This window comes from Oryctolagus cuniculus, chromosome 4, assembly GCF_051225735.1.
Source record: "Oryctolagus cuniculus isolate XC-2025 breed Fujian yellow rabbit chromosome 4, ASM5122573v1, whole genome shotgun sequence".
Lineage (NCBI taxonomy): Eukaryota > Metazoa > Chordata > Mammalia > Lagomorpha > Leporidae > Oryctolagus > Oryctolagus cuniculus.
This window is the reverse complement of record NC_142870.1, coordinates 45,365,400-45,382,548: the sequence shown is the minus strand read 5'-3', so window position 1 is coordinate 45,382,548 and position 17,149 is coordinate 45,365,400.

Below are 17,149 nucleotides of genomic sequence, written 5' to 3'. Positions count from 1 at the left end.
AAAGGAGATATTTTCCCACCATCAGAAGAAGCCAAGGCCGGCGCCGCGGCTCACTAGGCTAATCCTCTGCCTGCGGCGCCGGCACACCGGATTCTAATCCCAGTCTGGGAGCCGGTTCTGTCTCGGTTGCTCCTCTTCCAGTCCAGTCCAGCTCTCTGCACCCTCATGGGAGACCAGGAGAAGCACCTGGCTCCTGGCTTCGGATCAGCACGGTGCGCAGGCCATAGCATGCCGGCCACAGCGGCCATTGTGGGTGAACCAACGGAAAAAGGAAGACCTTCCTCTCTGTCTCTCTCTCTCACTGTCCACTCTGCCTGTACCAACGGCAAAGGAAGACTTTTCTCTCTCTCTCTCTCTCTCTCTCTCTCTCTCATTGTCCACTCTGCCTGTACCAACGGCAAAGGAAGACTTTTCTCTCTGTCTCTCTCTCTCACTGTCCACTCTGCCTGTCAAAAAAAAAAAAATTAAAAAAAAGAAGAAGCCAAATCAAGACAGTAAAATGGAAATCTCATGATTTGAAATTAAAACTCATAAAATTGCCATTTCCTTTTTTTTTAACTTTTATTTAATGAATATAAATTTCCAAAGTACAGCTTATGGATTGCAAAGGTTTCCCTCCCACCCGCAACCCTCCCCTTTCCCTCTCCCTCCCCCCTTCTATTCACATCAAGATTCATTTTCAATTCTCTTTATATACAAAAGATCAGTTTAGCATATATTAAGTAAAGATTTCAACAGTTTGCTCCCACACAGAAACATAAAGCGAAAAATACTGTTTGAGTACTTGTTAGAGCATTAAATCTCAATGTACAGCACACTAAGGACAAAGATCCTACATGAGGAGTAAGTGCACAGTGACTCCTGTTGTTGACTTAACAACTTGACACTCTTGTTTATGGCATCAGTAATCACCCTAGGCTCTTGTTATGAGTTGCCAAGGCTATGGAAGCCTTTTGAGTTCACCGACTCTGATCATATTTAGACAAGGTCTTAGTCAAAGTGGAAGTTCTCTCCTCCCTTCAGAGAAAGGTACCTCCATCTTTGATGACCTGTTCTTTTCACTGGGATCTCACTCGCAGAGATCTTTCATGTAGGGTTTTTTTTTTTGTTTTGTTTTGTTTTGTTTTTGCCAGAGTGTTTTGGCTTTCCATGCCTATAATACTCTCATGGGCTTTTCAGCCAGATCTGCGTGCCTTAAGGACTGATTCTGAGGCCAGAGTGCTGTTTAGGACATCTGCCATTCTATGGGTCTGCTGTGTATCTCGCTTCCCATGTTGGATCATTCTCTCTCTTTTTTATTCTATCAGCTAGTATTTGCAGACACTAGTCTTGATTATGTGCTCCCTTTGGCTCTTAGTCCTATCATTATGATCAATTGTGAACAGAAATCGATCACTGTGACTAGTGAGATGGCATTGGTACATGCCACCTTGATGGGATTGAATTGGAATCCCCTGATATGTTGCCATTTCCTGATGGGAGAAATGAACAGTATCATTGTTGTGATGAAAGACCCTCTGGGGAAGACTCCTTAGGCATTTTTCCTCTAAAATTTGGACTAACTTTTTCACTCACTGCTATAATCAGCAAATATTACCATTCACTGACCCTTCAGAGGGTCCACATGCAAAATGTCTTGAGCATTCCAAAAAATCTATTGCCATGACCTTAGCTCCTGACTGGTTTACTTGTGCTTTGAAGAATCACTTCCACCTCTTGAAAATCATTGCATTGCTGGTACTTTGTTTTCAATTATATTGGTAAGGTCATGTTTAAACTCCTGTATAGTCTTTGGAAGTAATATCTGAGAATCTTGATACCACTTGTTGAAGACTAGAAAGCTCTACTCTTGTCTGCAGCTGATGTAGCATCCATTGAGCAAGAGATAGGCACCACTTCAGTTTTTCAGTTAGAATTGTGTGAGCTGAATCAAATGAAATGTCTACAGTATTGGATGTTGTTTCTGCTGTTAATCATCATTCCCCTTCAATGAGGACTTGAACAAGATTAACTTTTTCTTTACAAATAAATGTGGATAGTGTGCTGCTTTGGGCTTCATCTTCTACACCTTCTGTCTCTTCTGAAAATGTTAACCATTTGTAAATTACTGATTCCTTTGAGGGTACTGTCCCCATAAACATTTTTAAAAATATCAAAGATTTCACTATTATACCCAAGAGTCACCATAAATTTGATGTTTATTTTTGCTTCAATTTTAGTAGAACTAATATTTGTTTGATAGTCTCTTTTTTCAGTGTCTTTTCAAACTGTTGTTTTAATATTTTTAGTGCCTCAAACTAAATGCTATTCATACATGTTATAATGAGTTAGCATGAGCAATTTTGGTGCAGATCTTAAAACCAAGGCACAATTTCTTCATAATACACATCTTCTATGAACTGTTGAAAGACCCCCATAGATGTATTATCATTTTAACCATATTCTCTTCCATCAAAATATATTGTTAAATCTCTAAATCATGATTGTTTATTCCAGGAGTGAAACAAAATGATCTGCAAAAAGGTTTTTGTTCACGGTATACAGAATATAGATATAATTATTGTGTTAGTTAGAGTAGTTCATTAAATCATTTGGAAATAGATATCCAAAATTCATTTTATAACAAATTTAGCTGCTATATCACTTACCTGAAGTCACCAGACACACGCGCGCGTGCACACACACACACACACACACACTTGAACTCACTGTTCTTAATCTATCTTTAGTAATTCTGGTAAGTAATGATAAACTTTATCTATGTAGTACACTCCTTTCTTCCACAAAGTCCACATAATAGTTTTTGATTAGTTGCTGAATTTTCCAGTTGAGGCACTGTAAAACATTGTGAACATGTCTGGAGGGGGAACACAAGGGCTATTCCTGTCTTCTTCCCTCTGTCAGTAGTGGAGTGTGTCTGGTGGAATCTCCATGTTTTCCTACTCCACTGGGCACATTGTTCTGTTTCCAGCTTCCAGGGGCTGCACTCAGCTCTTGGAAACAGTACCATCTCTTCCTTTGTGGTTAGACCCTAATGGGAAGGTGGCATCAATGTTCTAACATAAGTACTCCACTGTGTTATCTCAGCATCCTTAAATGGTCATTCCTTTATCACACAGGTATGTCATTAATTACTTGCCTTGCTTTATCATTTTTGTAAAAAATTGAAGGAATCCCTCTTCTTCCTACTAAACACTGACTGGCATAACTAAACAATACATACTGCTAGATTTGAGTCCACATTTTTTTCATGGTATTCAAATTATTTGAGTCTAAATTCATCATCTCCTTTCCCAGTATATTAAAAAACTCGTCCCTTTCCCTTTCAATGAGAAAAATTCCTCCACACGTCCTTTATAAGCATAGTTTACCTCCTCTTCTTTTCTTAATTACTAATTTCTTCAGCTTAACTTTTTAATTAATTATATTGTTCATGACCACAGTAGATTCTAACAGAACCTTCTTTGAAAAAGCCCTCCATTGACTCTAAATTCCTATCCAGGAATTGCTCTATGTGCTCTATTTTCTTTCTTAGTAAATCTAACCAAAATGTTATCAAAACTTACTCTGTTTACTTCTTTACCTTCTAGATTATTTCACAATAACTGTTAAAGCTGTCGTCAAGTTGGATCAACCTTTCTGAAACCCAGTGGGCTCTTTTCTGTCCCCATTTCAATTGTCTGAATAGTGGTCGTTGATAGATAGCCTGTGTCTCCTCCCTGAAAACTCTAGACTGTCTTAGACTCTAAGAGTCCACACTCTTTTGAGTTTCTTACTTGTTTGTTTACTTGCTTATTTCAATTTCTCTGTCTCTGTTGCTGGATCTGTCTCCTCCATTTAACCTCAAAGTTCAGGGTTTTTTATTTCAGAGATCTTGTTTGCACAACCATTGCACTAGGTCTAAAATGATAATGGATCTTCAGGAACTATGTTCATGATACTTATTATGGTCAAGGAGTTCATAAGTGGTTTAAAATGTTTAAAGATGTTTTTATGACATATTGTCATTGTGTCTGACTTGTATCTCAGGAGACAACACAGAGAAGCTGAATAATTTCCCCAAGTCCAGCAAAGTATGCAGCCAGAATTTAAAAGGTAATGTTTGGCTTCAGAATCTGTGTTTTTAATCACAGTGATGCACTTCTTTCCAGCTGTCCCATGGCCCACACCTGCAAAGTACATTTTAACTCTTGTCATTGCTAAGGAGCAAAACCACGCTGAGGTCTTTAGGAAGGAAGAAAGAAGACATAACTTCTAGGGAGACAGAATGACAATCAGAATATCCCTAATTAATGGGATGATGCTACAGAGTGCAAAGAAAAGTTGGGGATTGTTATTAAAATGTCTGGATCCAGCCATTTGACAAATGTAGGCTTCACAATAGAAAAACCAACCACTAACTCCTCCAGCAAGCTAGCTAAGTATTATAGTTAGGCAGGAATCAAATAGAGCATCTCTTTTAATTATTAAAAGAACTTGGCATAAATATGCTACGTGGCAATATCCCTATTTTATAGCCTCATCTTATAAGAGCCACAGGGATGAAAGGACACATGCATACTGTTAAACTAATCTGAAAGGAGGGTGGGACCAAGACCTCTGTTGTCTGGCTCGTGCTTAAATGATCTTCCCATTACATCTTCTAGACTTTCCTCTGATTCCTCATTGGAATTTTGGAATAAGCCAAGAAATAAAGCTGTGTGTTTTAGAACAACTAAATATATATGAAAAAGCAATGACAAGTATCAAGCAATAAAGGAATTTATATCTGTGATCATTCTATTAGGGAGGTGAGAGGTTAACCTCAGTATCCTTAGAGTTTGAGAGATACTCTTTGATAAAATTTTCAGAGATATTCTATATTCATGCATGGTCGATTGGAATATTTTAAACTAGGATACTGGTGAGCACTACCAAAGATATTTCTACAATTATAAAAATGTGTGTGGGGCCAATTCATTTACATATGCTTTAATTTGTCATAAGAGAGAGTTGCAACAGAGACCTTAAAGTGGAACTATTAGATGTGCTAGAACCCAAGTTAAAAATCAAGTTTTGAGCAAGAATCTAAGGATATATTTGGACATAGGGTGCATTTTGAAACCAGATAAATTTTAGCAACATATATTGCCAAAGTTCAGCTTTTATATTGACATATATTGTAGAAGTTAAAAAATAAGGCTTATAATAATATCGTTTTGTGTGTAAATAGGTACAAAAATTGATTAGACTTGAGTTATACATGCATAGATTGTCATTTAATTAATGATCTTTATTATTATTATCATTATCATATTTCTTGGAAAATAACAAGGGAATTGCTGGTGCTTGACAAGAATAATTTATCAAAAAATTGTTATGCAACAGAGTTTTCAGAATTAATAACCTATGGTATTTAAAAGTGTAATGGAAAGCATATTTCAAATATTACATAATTCTCACAATTGGGTTTGAGAAGCACCCTGCAATCAATCATATTAATATGTACAGTGTATGAGAAAGGAAGACTTTAAATACTCCAGTATCAGATAAAGTCAAGCTTCATCAAAAAATAAGTTCAGGTCAGATCAGGTTTTTGGTTTAATGAGCTTTGAAATTTCAAAGGTGTATGTAAGACTATGTGTACTGAGAATTATTATGACTAACAGTGACATCTAGTGACTAACACATTGATCTGCACATACAAAAAATATTTGATAATATCTGTAATGCTGTTGACATTTAAATTTCATCAAGCAATTAATCAAGTATTTTGTGTCTGGAAATACAAATATATATAAGAAATTCATCCTACAAAGAAGAATTATTATCCTACAAAGATGAGAGTATTATCAGCTCAATATCAGTGTGATGTGATAAGGCAGAGGAAAGGCCCTTGGCTGAATATTTGCTTCACCAAGACATTTTCGAAAGGAAGACATCTGAATAGAATTTTGAAAGTGACATGGGTGAAGAAAAGAAATAAGATTGTTTCTGTGAAGGAAATGCCTAGAGGAGAGCAATAACAGAAATCCAAACTGATAGACATAATGAGTTAAGATGGCTCTAAATATGCCAAGCCAAGGGAAATGATTCATGATTCACAAAAAGTCATCCTGAATGTCAAAGACAAAGCATATTTGTTTATTTCTAATAGTTAGTTCTCTGTCTGACTTAATTTTATGGCCCATTTTCATGAATCAGTATAGATAATAAAATTAAATTCATACATCAAGTTCCATATATATAAAATAATCCCATATTTTTCAGAATAGAAAACTACCATTTATAAGCAATAAAATAATAATAGAATATTATTTTAATAATTATTTTCAACTAATAATAAAATATTTAATATATGACAAAGTTGTAGGATATAAAATCATTGCACAGTGGCTAGCATTGTGATACAGTAGGTTAAGCTTCCACCTGTGACACAAGAATCTCAAATGGATGCCAATTCAAGTTCTGGCTGTTCCGCTTCTGATCCTTCTCACTGATAATACACTTAGGAAATCAGTAGAACATGGCTCAAAATGGAGTTAAAGGCTTCAGACTTCAGAGAGAGATTTTCTCTGGCAAGCACGCACACACAAGAGCACGCACACATGCACTTGCTCTCCCTCTGGCTCCCTCCCTTTCTCTCTGGAACTCTGCTAAAAAATAAATAAGTCTTTTTATAAAACCAACAAACAGAAGTCAATAGCATTCTTATACACCAGCAATGCTCTGAGAAAGAATTTATAACAACAGCTACAAAAGAATTTAAATACTTTGAGATAAATTTAATCAAAGATGTGAAAGGCAATGAAAATTATAAAACATTAATGAAAGAAATAGAAGAAGACATAGAAAATGGAAAACATCTTCCATCTTCATGGACTGTAGGAATTAGTATCATCAAAGTGTCCATGAAACCCAAAGCAATTTACAGATTCACTGCAACCCCAATCCAAATACAAATGATATTCTTCAGAGATTTAAAAGAAAAAATCCAAAAATTCATATGGAAACACAGAAACCCTGAACAGCCAAAGTAATCATAAGCAATAAAAACAAAGCCAGAGGAATCACAATACCAGATTTCAAGACATACTACAGGGATGTTATAATAAAAATAAATCCTGGTACTTGCACAAAAATAGGAAGTAGACCCAGGAAACAGAATAAAAAACCCAGAAATTAATCCACACAGCTGAAACTAGCTAATCTTTGACAAATGAGTTAAAAATCACTCGTTGGAAAAAGGACAGTCTCTTCAACAAATGGTGTTGGGAAAATTGTATTTCCACATGCAGAAATTTGAAACAAGACCCCTACTTTATAACTCATACAAAAATCAACTCACAATAGATCATCTAAACCTAAGGCCACAAATCATCAAATTGCCAGAAGAAATTATAGGGGAAGCACTGCAGGACATTAGCCTAAAAACAATTACTGAATAAGACCGCAGAAGCACAGACAATAAAGGAAAAAATAGACACATGGGATTACATCAAGCCAAGAAGCTTCTGCTCAGCAAAGACAACTAACAAGGTGAAGAGGCAACCAACAGAATGGGAGAAACTATTTCCAAACTATGCATATGGTAAAGGATTGATATGCAGGTTGTATAAAGACCTCAAGTAATTCAACAACAACAAAACAAACAATTCAGTAAAGAAACAGACAAAGGGCATGAAACGGAATTTTTCAAAGGATGAAATACAAATTGCCAACAAACGTGAAAAAATGTTCAATATTACTAGTCATCAGGGAAATACAAATAAAACCCACAATGCGGTGCCCAGACTTGTGATGTAGTAGGTTAAGCCTCTGCCTACAACGCCAGCATCCTATAGGGCTCCGGTTCATGTCCTGGCTGCTCCTCTTCAGATCTAGCTCTCTGTTGATGGCCCTGAAAAGCAGTGAAGTATCGCCCAAGTGCTTGGGCCCCAGTACCTGCAGAAGTGACCCAGAAGAAACTCCTGGCTTTGGATTGGCCCATTTGCAGCAATTGCAGCCATTTGGGGAGTGAACCAGGGGATGGAAAACTTTTCTTCCAGTCCCTCCATCTCTCTGTCTGTAACCCTGCCTCAAATAAGTAAATAAAATCTTTAAAAAAATGCAGTTTTACTTCACACTAGTTATAATAGCTGTCATTCAAAAATCAAAAAATAACCAGTGCTGGAGAGGATATGGAGAAAAAATGCTCTAATATACAGTTTGTGGGAGTGTAAACTGGTACAACCATTATGGAAGACAGTATGGCACTTCTTTAGTAACTAAAAATAGAACTACTACACAGCTCAGCTATCCCACTCCTGGGAATATATCTAAAGGAAATGAAATCAGCATATGAGTTACCTACATGCCTATGTTTATAGCAGCTCAATTCACAATAGCTAAGATATGGATTTACACTAGATATCTATCAACTAATCACTAGTTGAAGAAAATATGGTATATACATGATATTAACTATAAAAATGAGTGAAATCCTAAAATTTGCAACAAAATGGATGAGACTAGACATCATTATGCTAAGAGAAATAAACCAGACCCCAAAAGAAAAATATCACATTTTATCTTATTTGTTTTAGTTAATATAGAGAGGCCAAACACTGTGTGTATGTCATATCTTTGGTATATAGTTATAAAGGTTGCCTCACTAAATCATACCATGTAAATGGTAATATACTTTTATCTCACAGATTAAAAAAAGAAATGGAAAATGAAGGGAATAGTGAGGACTCTTGGGGGACTAGTAATTTTTGGTCCTAATTTAGTTTGGATATGAGCATATTAAGATGATAAAAACTCGTTGATCTATACATTTATGTGCACTTCTTGGCATATATACTGTATTTTAGTAAAATGTTAAAAATAATAAAAAAAGGTTGTTGACAAAATTGGCAAATATAAAAAGAAAAATATGATAATCTATTTCTGGCCTGACTACAAATCTCACATGTGCTTCTCACAAAGGGTGAAAACAATGAAAATGAAAAGATTTTTTAAATAAATCTTACACAAAAATTACAAATACATTAACTGATTTTGCTCATGTTGATTACTGAGAAGAATTAGCATAAAGATATTCTAGAGAAAGAAGAGAAAGTAAAGAAGTGAGAAGACTGGGAAGGAAGGAAGCAAAGGGAGGGGTAGCAAGACATCAAACTGAAAATGACAAAAATTTAGTGAAAATGCAGGGGTACATCTCAAATATATTTTACTCTTACTTCTGTCATATTCAAGTTTAAATATATACTCTTTGAATAATGACTTCTATTTTGCTACCACGCTTTCTCCATTTTCTGCCAGCTAAAATTCTTGTGATGCATCAAGAACTATTTTAAGAAAAGACAGCTTTCAAACTGGTGTCCCTTCCATATTCCTCTTCCACTTAAATCACTTCTCAAAATTATTGTAATCTGTTATTTAGACTTTAAGGGCTTGGGAATGAGCCTTCAGGAGTATCCACAGTAAAGGAAGAAAGATGGATGGAGAAGCCAGGGTACTGGCCTCCACACACACTAAAGGAAGCCAAAGATTAATAAGTGATCCAGGAAACGAAACATGCTGTAAGTATGTGGCACCAGGCATGTCATGCACCTTGGATAAGGAAACGTCACTAAGTTCTACAGAATGGTGAAGATTGGAACAGACCTGAAGTGAGATGGGACATGTCCTTTAACCCTCACTATATTTCTTTGGTAGAGGTCTTCTTACCTTTCCATATCCTACTCTAGTAATATATTTATAGATATGTCCCAAGGAGACTGAAATTTTCATGAAAAAGTCCACCTGTGGTTTACCTTTTTTCCTAGGTGAATGGCATAGGACAACAGTATGTATTTCATTATTTGAATTTATATTAACTTCTAATGACTTTTATTGCTTTGTCCAGACACACACTCACACCTTGCCTCATTAGCTGACTCTTAGTCCTCAGATATCTGAATAGGGTTGGTCAAGATAAAGCTAATACACAGGACTCTGCAGCACAACTCAGAAGCTTCAGCAACCTAGCTCAGATCTCCCTTCCCTTCCTTGTTTTGTTATTCCCTATCCTGATGTTTTTGCAACCCATCACTGAGGCTGTGTGGCTCATTGTACGTACAGTAGAATGTCAAAGACTATTTTAGTCAGATCTGTCACTATTCATTTTAGATCAAGATGTAGGTACTGGACCCAGCAGTGAAGACACAGCTTGTGTCATTTGAATTTCACATCAGAGCACCTGGATTCAAACCCTGGCTTGGCTCCCAACTCCAGCATGCTGCTAATGTGTACCCCGAGAGGTAGCAGTGATGCTTCAAGTATTTGTGTCTCTTCTGTCCATGTGGGAGACCTAGATTGAATTCCCAGCTCATGATTCACTTTGACTTGGCAGACATTTGAAGAGTAAACCAGTGGATGGAAGATATCTATCAATCTATCTATCTATCCATTTATTTCTATTTGTATCTCTTTCTCCATCTTCAAAATAAATGAAAGTTTTTAATGATAATTATTTTTAACATGATTGAATTTGTGAAACTCAAAACCACTAGCTTAGCGAATAACTTACGACCTTATCTATGCTTCTTTTTAATTTTCATCCATCTTTAACAGGTTGTAATACTAAGTTGACTCTTCCAAATATGAGATAATTCTCTATAATAAGTTCAGTTGGGAAAAGTGTATATATAAGTTAGCTAAAAACCTGATGAAGAAAGTAAAATATTCTAAATATATTTTATTAATTGTTGAAGAAATAGAGCATAGTTTTTCAAAGCCACGAGTTAAACAGAAGAAAGAACAAAGCAAGGATATTAAAGTCTGAGAGGCCAGCAAGGGAGTCACATTACAATTTGAAGTAAATGTTTCTTTTCCAGTTCCTTGGGTTTGCAATTTCTATGGAGCAATAGAGACTTCATGGATCACCACAGATCTGTTCCTTCTTAAATGTTCTACAACAACAAATATCAAGTATCTTCCCTATAGATGCCAAGGTTTTCTTTTTTTGCCTTCACAAATGAGCTTCAGTGGAGGTACTGATTAATAAAAGTTGAATTCTCTGAGATTTTGACTTCGTTTTTTGATCCTCTTGATGAAAAGTGGGGAATGACTCATTCCCCGGTCAGCTTCTCTTGCATCAATAATATTCAGCAACACGTTGTTCTCTTGCCTCTTGGGCCATGGGCTCCTGATGCCTTTTCACTTCCTCTGCTTTCCTTTCTGCCAGGTTTCTGTATAACAATAGCTTGCCACTTGACTCTATGTTCTCTGCCAAGTAGCAATCATATATCTTGCACCTCCTCTTCTCATTTTGTGTGGATTGTTCCCTTTTTCCCACAATTTTAGCCACTTTATATTGATTTGCATTGACTTTTCTATTTGTTTTTTTTTACAGGTATTATCGTTTGTTTTTATGCATGCGAGATTATAACCAAGCTTACCTTTCATCAGTTTTGTGAGATGCTACTCAGTGATTCAACAAATCTTCTGTGACATCCTTAATATGGTTTTTATAATTCAAGACATCTTCTCCTATCTTCAAAATGTGTTTTTTTCTGGGATTTCATTTTAGACCCTTTGAATTTGGTTTTCACACCTTTTGTCACTGCTTAATGTTTTTAATTTGCATCTGAGTCTTAATCAATGTTGGGTCTGGCATTGTGGCATGGCAAGTTAAACAGCCTCTTGGGACACCTGCACCCCATATCAAAATGCCTGGTTTGTGTCTCAGCTACTTAGCATGGTCCAGCTTCCTGCTAATGGGCCTAGGAGGTAGTATACTCTGTTACCTATGTAGGAGAAATGGATAGACTCCTGGCTCCTGGCTGTTGCAGATGTTTGGGGAGTGAGCTACCGGATGGAAGATCTCTCTCTCTCTCTCTCTCTCTCTCCCCCCCCATCTGCCTTTCAAATAAATAAATATTTTTTAAAAAAATAGTTATTAGAGGGCCAATACTGTGGTACAATGGGTTAAGTCACAGCTTGTGACACAGATATCGCATATCAGAGCATCAGTTCAGGTCCCAGCAGCTCTGATTCTGATACAGCTTCCTGCTAATGTTCCTGGGACTGCGGCAAAGGGTGCCTCAATTTAGCCCCTGTCACCCATGTCGGAGACTCCAATGGAAATCCCAATTTTTGGCTTCAGCCTGGCCCAGCCTTGCCTGCGATGGGCCTTTGAGGAGTGAATCAGCAAACGAAGATCTATTTCCCACTCTCTCTGTCACTCAGCCTTTCAAATAAATAAGTAAATCTTTATATAAAATCAATATTAAAAACTGTATACATTCAATAATCATGCCTGAATTTTTGTCTTTTTCTGCCAGTTTTTTACATCATAAAGTACGTACTCATGTAAAAAAAAAAACCATAGTCTTCTTTTCTCCAATGGAAGATATGTTGGTTATGTTTGTTTCATGATATCATAAAAAGTTGTCAAGAATTACTCAATCAGTGGAAACCAGATGGTTTATCTGCTGGTAAATATATAACACAAACCCAAATTTTTTAGATTATGAAAGTAAAAAATTTATTAAAATAAATATTTACCCATGCCACTAACTTTCATGAAAATCTTGTAAGGAAATAAATGTCCTTCCTTTTATCTCTCCAGTTCCACCTTCCAAAATAACATCTGATGAGGCTACATCCTTCTATACTTTCTGTTCTACTTATACAGATATAGCAATATAGTTATCAGTATGTATATTTATTTCTATACATATATATGCATCTGTACACAAATATGTATATATTTCCTGTTACTTATCAATGTGTAATGTTTTATCATTTAAAATTAGTGTATTTCATGTCATATAATTCCTTAAAAAGACATAAAGCATTGATGGCAACTGATAATTACTTCCAGTTTTTGCTGATACAACTAATACTGAAGTGAAATCAATATATATACATACATATATTTCCTATGCCTCTGTATGTGCATATATGTCCATATATATTCATTTTCTATTATTTATGTAGTATAGATAATTACAAAAAGACTTGTGCCATGACTTACATATATTTTTCTGCTTTATATATTTATTTCCAGTATGTGCTGATTTTAAAAATAAATTAGTGCAACTTTGTTATGTTTTTACCTTCCAGTTCAGTTTCTCATTCTCTAAGCTCTTCAAATCACAAAAAGAATTCTCAAGACTGGCGCTGTGGTACAGCATTTTAAACCACTGCCTGCAATGCTGGCAACACATATGGGCTCCTGTTCGAGTCCTGGATGTTCTACTTCTGGTCCAGCTCACTGCTGAAGTGCCTGGGAAAGCAGTGGAAGATGGCCCAAGTGCTTGGGCCCTGCACCTGCGTGGGAGACCTGGAGGAAGCTCTTGGGTCCTGGCTGTTGCAGTCAGTTGGGGAGTGAACTAGCAGGTAGAAGCAAGCTGGCTCTCTCTCTCTCTCTCTCTCTAACTCTGCCCTTCAATTAAATGAATTAAAAAATCTGAAAAAAATAAGAATTCCATGCAACAAAGTCCCCATGTTAACTTGTATTAACTACTGTCTTCTTGAAATAATTTTAATATCATGCTGTATATGATTGATTTTTAAGCAATTGGCTTGACACAAAGCCTGAATATTAAAATCTATTTGGCTCCTTCTCACCTTCTATTATTGTTAACATATTGTCATCAACGAAGGCCACAGGTAGCCTCACCCTGTAAGTTGCTATGCTCTCCTTTTTTCATGTTTTTCCTCCAGTTTTACTCTCTGGTTATATATTCACTCAAGAATGAATTGCCAGTCAGTCAAGGATGACACGAACAGGCCTGTTTGTTTCATTTCTTTCACTTTTCCACACAAAGACTATAGTCACCCTTGGCAGCCTGTCTTCATATTGGATCAACCATTTAGTCAAGAAGTCATTTGTAAAATGAGAGTCATAATTAAACATTTCGTTTTACCTGCAATGGCTTTCATTACACTGGGCGTTTGGCCAAATCACCTCGTGACCTTGGGCTTTGGCAGTAATAGGAAGATAATGTGTGGAACAGGATCAGAATGCAGCTAGTCCTCAGCACCCTTGAAAATTCAGACATAAACCTCTCAAATGAAGCGTAATATTCTGTTAAAAAAGATAACCATTCAAAACTGAACACAATTCAGGTCATATGTTATGTATGTTAAATATTGTTACACACTTTTTACTTCTTTTTATTATATAAATGTGATTTCTCCAAAAATTTCTACCATCTTTGATTTTTAATCTTATAAACAAAAAATGTTTTTAATGGATCCAGTTCAATAAAACGTTAGTCCCAGTGCTTTTTAAAATAAAATCTATATGTGTTTTTATTTTTAACTAGCTTGACTCACAAGAAGTTGCAAAAACAGTACAGAGAGTCCATGTACCATTCACTTAGCTTCCCTTTATAAAACGTCTTTTACAAAGACAAATTCTCCCTGTGATAACATGTTACATAACCGTAGTACATTATCAAAATGAGAAAATTGAATTTCATGTTTCTTTTCCTCTCTCTCCCTCCTTTTAGAGTAGTCCTGTGAGTTGCTGTAATGTGTGGAGATTTGTGTAACAGGACAGTCATCATCACAAAGACTCCCTTTTGTTACCTATCATAGTCACAACCTAACTTCTGTCTGTCACTGATCTGTTCATCACTATACTTTTGTCAGTTCAAGACATTATATAAGTGAAATTACATAATATGCAATATTTTTAAAATTGAAATATAATTCAAATACCTATGTTTAAACTATCTAAAGTGTACAAGTCGATGTCTTTTCAGTATGTTCACAAAGTTGCTTGAGAGAAATGTGAATTCATTTTCCAGGTTCTCATTTTTTGAACAGATTTATTTATTCATCTGAAAGACAGTTGTAGAGAAAAAGAGAGGGAGAGAGAATGAATCTTCCATCCACTGGCTTACTCCCCAAATGGCCACAGCAGCCAGGGCTGGGCCAGGTTGAAGCCAGAAGCCTCGAACTTCATCCAGATCTCCCACATGAGTGGCAGGGACCACTTGGGCCATCTCTGCTGCTCTCCCAGGCACATTGGCAGAGAGCTGCATCAGGAGTAGAACAGCAGGGACCAAAACTGGTATTCATATGGGATGCCAGCATTGCAGGCGATGGCTTAACCCACTGCACCACAATGCCAACACCTAAGTTCACATTTTCGTTCTCTGAGTTACGATTTTTTTTTCTTTTTGTACATGCACCATTTTGCCTAACACTGATAGATGGCAGCACCTCCTTTGGCAAGAATATACATAAGGTTTTTCAATTTTCCTCAAATGTGATTATTTTGCCACCCAACATTTACCACTTGGAGTACATTACTATCACTTTACTCAAAAGCACAAAAAATTTGAACTTCAGATTTTTACCTAAACATTAACTGTCTTAAAATAATGGTGGGAGCTATCAACTCAAGGCCAAATTGAGAATCAAGTTTATTTTGAGAAAGATAAAACAAAATGCATAACAAATAGCCATTCCTCTAATTTTATAAGCTTTGTATGTATATAATTTCAAGTTATATTCCAAGATTTTATAAGCTTTGTATTAACATAATTGCAAAGTTATATTTCAAGACTATTCATTTGTAATTCTCTGAAAACGACTTTCAAAAATGGCAAATGTAAACAGTCATGTAAGAAGACATGTCTGCCTCGTCTTCCAAAATGTCTTTATTTCTGTCTGATCCAACACATGCTGTTTGATCTTGCTGTATCACAAATTTTTGACTTTTCTAATGTTCACATTCTATAATTTTATAACAGAATCCATTGAAGAGGTTCAGTTCAGACTTTAAAGCCCGTAAAAATGAGTGTTCTTCTAAAGAAGTAGGAATCTCCCTTTTTATAAAAAAGTTTTTATTTATTTATTTGAGAGGCCAAGAAAGAGAGGGAGACAAAGCTCCCATCTGCTGTTTAATTCAAACCAAGTCTCCCTTGTGGATGACAGTTAAGACAGCCCCACTGTTTCCCTGTGCCTGCATTAGCAGAGGCTGGAGTCACAGGAGCGGAGCTGGGTATCAGATCCATGCACCCTGATGTGACACAGTTTCCTTTATTGCTAGGCCAAATACTCATTTCCAGATGCTTTCCTTAATCAGTCAGACATTGAATTAAAATTCACCCATTGCACTTTCTTTTTTCTTGGTCTACCAGGAAACTCAAAATCAAATTTATCCTAGTTTCATGGAAATTTTTATTGTCTTTCAATTGTTTTAATTTTTTATTTTATGACAATAATTTTCTCTACAGTTATATTTTACTCTAAGCCACTTCTAATCTTCTGGAACTTAGATGTATTGTAAATATGAAGGGTCTTCAAAAGTTCGTAGAAAATGGGTATGTTTAGGGGCCGGCGCCATGGCTCACTTGGTTAATCCTCCACCTGAGGCACTGGCATCCCATATGGGCACTGCGTTCTAGTCCCGGTTGCTCCTCTTCCAGTCCAGCTATATGTTCTGGCTTAGGGGTGAACCAACGGAAGGAAGACCTTTCTCTCTGTCTCTCTCTCTCTCACTGTCTAATTCTATTTGTCAAAGAAAGAAAGAAAGAAAGAAAGAAAGAAAGAAAAACATTTTTTTAAAAAAAGAAATAAAATGGGTATATTTAAAAAGCTGCACAGATTACAATTTACTTTTTGGCAATAAAATACACTTATCTCTTATTCCATTTCTCCATAAGCTTGTTTTTTTTTTTTTTTAAAGATTTATTTTATTTATTTGAAAGACAGAGTTACAGAGAGAGGCAGAGACAGAGAGAGAGGTCTTCCATCTGCTGGTTCACTCCCCAGATGGCCACCAAAGCCAGGAGCCAGGAGCTTCTTCCAGGTCTCCCACGTAGGTGCAGGGCCCAAGGGCTTGGGTCATCTTCTACTGCTTTCCCAGGCCACAGCAGAGAGCTGGATCGGAAGAGGAGCAGCCAGGACTAGAATCGGCACCCATATGGGATGCTGGCGCTTCAGGCCAGGGCTTTAACCTGCTGTGCCACAGCGCCGGCCCCTCTCCATAAACTTGTTTAAGTACTGTTGTATGTATAAAAAAGTTTTACTTTGATCACCAAACTGTAATTTATTTGGTTTTTAAATTTTTTCTTGCATATTTACTTACATTTTTAAAAATGAAAATTGTTTTGTTTGATTATAAAAGTTCTGTATCTTTAGTATTAGGAGTCTGGTTAATGAAAAGAATACTCAAAGA